The following is a 7760-nucleotide window of genomic DNA, read 5'->3' as shown; positions in this document are numbered from 1 at the left end:
CCCTGCGACGGGGTCAGCGCGGAACGCGTTTCTAGATAGAGATGCTGCTGCTATCCCTCGAAGTGAGGTTCAAACGCGCGCCGCAGAGTCCACGAAGCCGATTGGACGGAGTTGGAAAGTAATCGGAAGAACGAAAAGCAGACTGGAGGACTGGTGGCGAAGGACAAAAGCAAATTGAACGCGAAGGACAAGGAGAAAGTGAAAGAAATGGTTTTTTTTTTCGTTTAATATATATATATATTTTTTTTTTGTTGTTTTGGCTAGGTACGAACGCGGTTCGGAACCGCCCTTGGAACCGCCCGATACAAAGGGAACAGCTGCAAGATCATCATCATCATCATGAGCCTGGAGCAGGCTCTTCGATAGGGAGCACTCAGATAAAGTGGTCATAAGTATAGAGTTGGTCGTGCTCGATACAAAGAGATTGCGACGCAAATATACATACAATCATACACGGTAGCACCCCGCAGTAATAGTCTCGATCGGCGAATGCAATGACCTGAGGATCGCAGCCAGCGCGCGAAAAATCTCGGAGGCAGTAATGTTTCTCGTGTATCGTGGGGTGCTGCGCTGGCTGGAGGGTGGCTCGTTCCCGGTGCCCACAGGGATGCTCACGACTCGTTGATTGAGTAAATAAATATATATTTACACATTATGCACAACTTTTTACAAAACAACGCAATAAAACGTCGCGCTTGGTGTACTGTCGCTCGCGACAGCCCAACGCCCACAATGGCGCCTCGGCGCCAAGACCCTTGCCGCGCACGGCAAGGCCTCTGTCTCGCGAGACAGAATACGCGGAGCCCTCGGGACCGCGGGAGAACAACGTCTTGCTCCGCGCACGGGCTCGTTCAGACTCCATTTCTCCAAAAAGGCGCACCGACATTCCGAAGGGGACCGGACCTCCCTCTCTCCCCCGAAGTCGCCGATATGGCCCTGACAAGGTCGCCTCCCCAATTACCACGGCGGCAAGGGCGACCACCCACTCCCGCCTGGAGAACGAAGGTTTTGTTCACTTCCCACGCGGGGAAATCTGCTTCCACTTTCGGGAGCTGGCCGCCGCTTGCCGCCAAAGAGAAAACGTGAGACATCGGGCGCCTCCGAAGGATGCTTCGGGTGACCTCGCCGCCAATTCCCCGAGCTCTTTCGGTTAAACCCTTCCGGCCATCCCTACAAAATATTACTGAGGCCATTTCGAAAGAGGCTTTGCGCGACATTATGCCGCTAGGATCGCTTCGATTTTGCAAGAGGTCTATTGGGTTTTGACAAAAATCCACCAGAGGACAAATAGCACACGTAGCGGAGCGCGTTGAAAACTACAGAAAATACAGAAATAATGAAACACACGAAGGATGAACACAGACACACACAGTTCTTTCACTGTGCGTGTCTGTGATTGTCCTTCATGAGTTTTATTCTTTCTGTGTTTTTTGAAGACGACCCCGGCAAATATGCTCCACGCGCGTCACGTGCGTCACGTGCGCATGGATAACATATGGTTCGATTTTCATGGCTACTTGCAGCTGCTGTTTTCTCTTCGTAGCTCACAAATCAGACCGGTTCACTATGAACGTCTCAACCAACAGAAAAGTGCCAGCTACTCCTGGAGCCGTCGAGAGCAGTCGAATCTTGAGCGTCACCGTGATAGCGTGCCTGATAATGGCGTTTGCTTGCCTGACTCTCGCCTTAGTGATTCTCGTCGTGATGACCGAAACAAAAGGAACTGCCCCGAGAAACGACACCAGCTACTGCTGTCCCGACGTGGCATCACAGCTCATCGTGGCCGCCAATTTCACCTTGGACCCTTGCGGAGCTTACACCAAGTACGTTTGCCACAACATGGACGCCCTCAGCAGAAAGAAAGTAGACAAGCAATCCTTAGAGGCGCTTCGTATATCCGCCACCATAGGTCTATTCCGAAGTTCTGCGGGGAAATATATCACCGCGTTTCATCGAAGCTGCCTGTCTACCCTAAATCAGGGCTCCGATCTGCCCGAGAAAGCCATGACCGCACTCGTACAGACCACCGGAGTTTCGAAAACCATGAGTCCGACGGACGTTCTTCGCGTTCTGATTCAGCTGTCCGTGCTGCACGACCTTCACACACCGGTCGATATAACAGTGCTCCCACTTTACGAAGGAGGCAACGTTTTCACCATGACTCCCGATGTGCATTCAACCTTCGCCGGAGGTAGATACGATTACGTGCGACAAAAAGTGCTCACTGCGTATAACGAAATATTGCGAGTCAACGTGTCGAAAAAAGACGTGTCGAAACTGCACTCGTCGTCACCAAACACGAGGCTAGGGAGTATGACGTGTAATGATAGCTTTCAGGTCTTGCACACACTCGTTTCAGGCGTTTCTCAGCAAGAGTGGATCGCCATGGCAGCTCCGTTTCACATCGGGCCAACACCGAGTGTTATGTGTTACACGGACATCGACTTCATTTTGGAAATATTGCACGCCCTCACCTCGGAATCCGAACGTAGGGAAGTTCAGCTTGCTCTTCTCTTGGTCATGTGCAGCATCGACCTCGTCTTGCATCGCTACCCGTATCAACCGAACACCAATTCTCTATTTTCGAGGTGCGAGAGCTGGACCAACCAACTGACGCCCCTCTGGAGAATTATTGTCCATGAACAACTAACGGATTCACGGAGGGACCGCGATGTGCGGGGCATTTTCATCGCCACGAAGAAGGCCGTCATTGGTGACGTGCTGGAGCTCTTGCATCCTGCCGACGCGTCGGACGCTGAACACCTCCTGTCCACAGTACACCTTGTTCTACCAAAGCAGCTCATCCCCGATGATCTGCCGCTCCCAGAAGCCAAACCCAACTACTATCTGAACGCCCTTACAATGAAGCTCTACCGAGTCACTGTAGAGAAGCGGCTTGAGGCGTTTGTCCTAGATCCGTATGAGTTCAACCACGCGTCGCTGGAGACGACCATCAGGCGTCTCCATAACGACGTCATTCTGGTGCCTTCCTTAGCCTACCCCTTGTTCAGGTTCGGCGACGATGTGGATCCCGCCATCAACGCGGCTACGGTGGGCGTGGAGATGGCTTTCGAGATGTGGAGTCTCGTGTTCGACTTCGGCGGCTGGTCTGAGGAAAGTGCCTCCAGAATACGAGAGCAAATCGCTTGTTCTTCCGTCGGGATCTCGCGGGGCCGCATTTCGCACACCAAGGCCCGCTTGTCCATCAAATCGGCGTCCGCATCCGTGCGAGCAGTTGGCAGTCCGTGGCACCTGCCTCAGTACGTCTGGGGCCACAACCGTCTGTCCAGGGCACAGATGTTCTACATGAAGTTCGCCACGCAAAACTGCGCCGGGTGGAGGGGAACGAATTCGGTAGACGACGTGCTTACGAGCCTTCGCGACTTCAGAGAAACCTACAGCTGCCCCCTTCCTGCGAGCAAGGCCGTCAACTGTTCTTTAGATTACGAATTTTAGGAATTGCATCCAGCCTTTCAGTATGTATTTCCGATTGATCCGTCCGCTACACACCCGTCTTGTTCGATGCAACGTATCGGTTATCTACTCTTGCCTAATGTACTTTGGAGAAAAACTTGAAAATCGAAATACTTGAATTTGAATGAAATCTGCGAGTTTTTCGCACAGCAGCCAACGCAGCCGATGCTACGATCAATAGGGCCAATCAAACAGCTTCAAAAGTAAATCATCTGTGCTAATCATTGTTGTGCGTTTGCCATTACCAATTAAACCAATGACGCCGAGTAAATGCGTCTTGATATTGCACTTTTGTTCCCATCCGTGTTTGGGTTTAGCCTGCAATTGCAAACCGACAAGAAAAAGAAAAAAACGAACGCCGTGACTATGCACTTTAGGCACTGCTTGATCGGGTCTATCCGATGGTAGCGTCAGCTGCAGTCGGGTAGAATGTGGAACGGAGTATAGGGCCTCTGAACTCCTCAAACACAAAGTTGGGGCCGAAGTTGACGGAGCCCGCCGATTGGCCTATCGCAACGATGACTTCGCGCTTTTTTCGCTGACGTCCATTCGACACGCTTCGCCAACTTTCGGCTCCAACTTTGTGTTTAACGAGTTTAGGGCCCAATGTCACTGTGTTATCTTTCTGTGGAATTCCAGACAAAATATAATGAATACCATATTATTTTTACGAACTTCTTTATTCTTGCAACCAGAAGCCGAGGCAAAAAAGTCATTTCACGCCTCTTTTTGTGATTACCCGTCAGGATTACTTAACGTCGAGACGTTAGCTGGAACAGACACGATGTAAAACCAAATTTTTAAAGATGATCTAGACAGCAAAATAAGCAAAATAATTAGCGTATGAATTGTTGTTAGGCAAAGTCGGATTTTTTTGTTTTTTGTCCGTGAGAGGTTAAGTGTAAAGTGGAAGCTCCTCCCACCTCTTTGCAATTTGCTCAACCTTTCACCGACCAAAGAAATAGTTATGTGGATGGTTGTTTCTATCGCAGTACAGTTTTGTTCATTGAAAACTGTACCGAGACAATAATTGGGGCTGTGTGGATATTTATACAGCGGGTAGTCGGTCAGCCATTTCAAAGTTGCGACGAGTCACTCGCTGTAGATGAGCAATTTAGCCAGTGCGGTAGAACCGCTAGCTTGGGGTCTTTAAGCTGCAACCCCACTCTTGGTTAGTGTGATTCTGAACCAAGAGATGGCGGGGGGATCGCCTTCCAGGCCTGTACATCAGTGCAAGAAATCGTGTATGGTGGCGCTTCAATTTATTGGGGTATTTTTCTATATCCTAAATGTGACATCCCTGGTCCTTTGCTAGTTTTTCTCTCTTTGGAACGCACACGGCAGCGCCAGTTCTCGCGCAAGGGGCCGAGTTGCCTACGCACCGAGCTCACGTCTCCAGCAAGTCTGGGCAGAACAAAACGCGAAAATCGTCCTCAGCCAAATGGAGAGACACATGCACAACAGAAGAACCGACGCGCTGAAAAATATAAAATTGGCTGTGCGCCGTTATTGGAGATTTCGGAGTTCAATAGACCCTTTCCGAAATTCAGTGCCATGTGGTGCTTCGTAAAGCATTTAACGTTTGGCCATATCAATGGTGGAAATGAACTTGTATCGGCACCGTCACTTTTGCAAGTAAACGGCACGCGAGTAATTGTTCAGTGTGAGTTCTTCCTCGATCACTTTCAATTCAATGGTGACCAAGAACCCGCATTCAGAACGAAGCTCCAACCCACTCAGATGCCTCAAGAAAATTCTATGCGCCAAATTGCTTCAAAGCCGATTGTGTGCTGCCCACAAATTGACTGAATCTAAATTATTAGAAATAAGCGCTTACGTAGCTCTTGTGTTCCATTCCGACATCGCGTCGTACTAACCCCCGAATGTGCAGGCCTGGCATCATCCGCTTAGGAGCATCTTCAACGTCTTCTTTTGTCAGTCACTAGAAGGCCGCCATTGGTATGGCACAGATGCCGTTCCACAGATGATGATAGTGATCAAAGTGGCCAGACTGAATTTCGGAAAGGGTTTATTACACATATTTCATTGTGATCAGAATTATATGACGGGCCGGCCCTTTTGTCATGCATGTGTTTGGTTCTTTGTGGATTTCTAGGAAAACGTGATGACGTGATAACTCGGGTTTCCGATATTCTAGCTTGAGGGATAATAGCTCAAGAATCAAAACAAATGAACTATTTCTTGGTCAGTCAGGTGTCTCATTTAGGTACCTGGGTAGTTATTTTGAGCCAAACCACGAGACTGGAAAACACAAAATTCACACTCATGTTTAGATGTTGAGTTCGGTAAACCCTAAGTAGTAGTGGTGTTGGAGTCATAATACAAGAATGCCGAGGTTTAAAACTAACTCGCATAAGAAATAATTTTAATACGATGTAAGTGATAAATGCAATGACCTGCCTGGCAAAAAATATGGGACTGTGGATAGTTTTTGCACACACTTTAAGCAATGTACCAGTCTTAGGAAGACTTTGACGAGCGTGTTGGGACAGATGTAACAGTAAGAAAGCACAAAACAAACAGATGAACGAAAACACACATGTACAAGCTTTCAGTTTACAACAACATATATTTGACGCCAGCGAAGTCTGCACCAACAACCGTCGGTGGGGAAGGGGGGAACAAGCAAGAGGGAGAAAAGAAGGGGGAGAAGGTTGAGAGGGAAGAAAAGGGGAGGGAAGGGAAGATAGCGTTTCCGCATACGAAGCGGATTGACGGCCGAATGCCGAATAAGGGTCTTGTTGTTCAAGGTTGTGCAATTGGAGTCCGAGAAAACGCCGGGCCTCAGAAACACTAGTTCTGGTTTAGTCAACGAAAGGGATGGGGAAGCAATGTTTTTCTTGGTGGTAGTCATCCTATAAGCTTCAATTATCTCTCTCCCATAGCGCTCCCGGTGCCCCCCAACCACTCTCGTTGAACAATGGCGTGCATGCCTGGCACTCCTTACCGTGAACTATAATAGGATGCAATGACCCCTCTGGCTGTGACGCGCATTCAATGTGGTGTTCTCGGAGGCGATCATTTATGCATCGGCCTGTTTGGCCGATATATTCCGCACCGCAGGTCAAAGGAATCGAGTAGACTTTTTCTTTTGCGCATCGAACGAATTGAGAGCCGTGTTTTTTTGCACAAGCTGGGGGGGATCTGGCGTTGTTAACCAGTTTGCACATGGAACCCAGTTTGAACCTGCATTTGAAAATGACCTTGGTGCCAAAGCGGGACGCGAGAGACTTGACGCGGTGCGCCACGTTATGCATGTAGGGAATGCAGGCATTCCCCCCGCCCGGAGCAGCTCGTGAAGTGCGGGGAATTCGATTTACGATGAGCCTCTGCGTGGCGGAACTGAGTAGTTCCATCGGGCAACCTGCCTTGGGGGGGGGGGGGGGGGGGGGGGGGGGGGGAGAAGGCGGTTAAATTGTGTTTTCACACTCGAGGTTGAGTGGTGACTGCACGACCTACCGCGTGCAGAGGAGATCAACAAAGTGACCACCCCTGTCTTAACGGACCTGGAATGGGAGCTGGAAAAGGGAAGAACTGGTTTCTCCGAACATTGCCGAAACGCCCAGCAGATACCCGTCGCTGTCGTATTCAACCTGATTTCTAAGTACTGCAGTCCCTCCTCCGTGGGGTCCTCTCTCTTAAAGTTGAGGCTGCCTGCCGCGCTGAGAAAACAGGGCGAAATAGAATGAACCGGGGTTCCTGTGGGGTGAATTACAAGATAGTCATCCACATAGCGTACTACCTGACACCCGGGCACGATGCTCCGTAGTTCCTCGTCGATTATCCTATCAAGGAAGGAAAGATAGATTTCACTCAGCACTGGTGCCAGGCAGGACCCAATGCATACACCTGATTTTTGAATAAACACTTCTCCGTTCTGCTCAATCATTGTAGAGCGGAGGTAAAGCTGGAGCAACTGGATAAACCCGGACAGTGGAATGCCTGAAGCGTTTTGGAACCTGCACAGGCCGAACTCATTGATGGCCTCATCAACGCACTACGGGGCGCTAAAGATATGAAAGACTCATCGGACGGAGGTGCCGGTGTTCCATGGCCGAGCCGGTGAAGCCGTCTTCCCGAGTGAACCTTGTCTGGTTTACCCGGTGGCGAAAGGAAAGACAACCGTCCTGTTCGAGTGTTGGCAAAACGTCTGACCGAGCGCTGGCCTCGAGGTCGCCAGCGCGTGGCACCTTCTTTTATTACAGAACTGATGTCCGTTGTAATGCCATCTTTGACAAAACTAAAAAGACCGACAAATGTAAATA

This window comes from Ixodes scapularis, unplaced genomic scaffold (genome assembly GCF_016920785.2).
Source record: "Ixodes scapularis isolate PalLabHiFi unplaced genomic scaffold, ASM1692078v2 ptg000058l_1__unscaffolded, whole genome shotgun sequence".
NCBI classification, from domain to species: Eukaryota; Metazoa; Arthropoda; class Arachnida; order Ixodida; family Ixodidae; genus Ixodes; species Ixodes scapularis.
The sequence above is the reverse complement of the archived record's forward strand: the minus strand, read 5'-3'. Positions refer to the sequence as shown.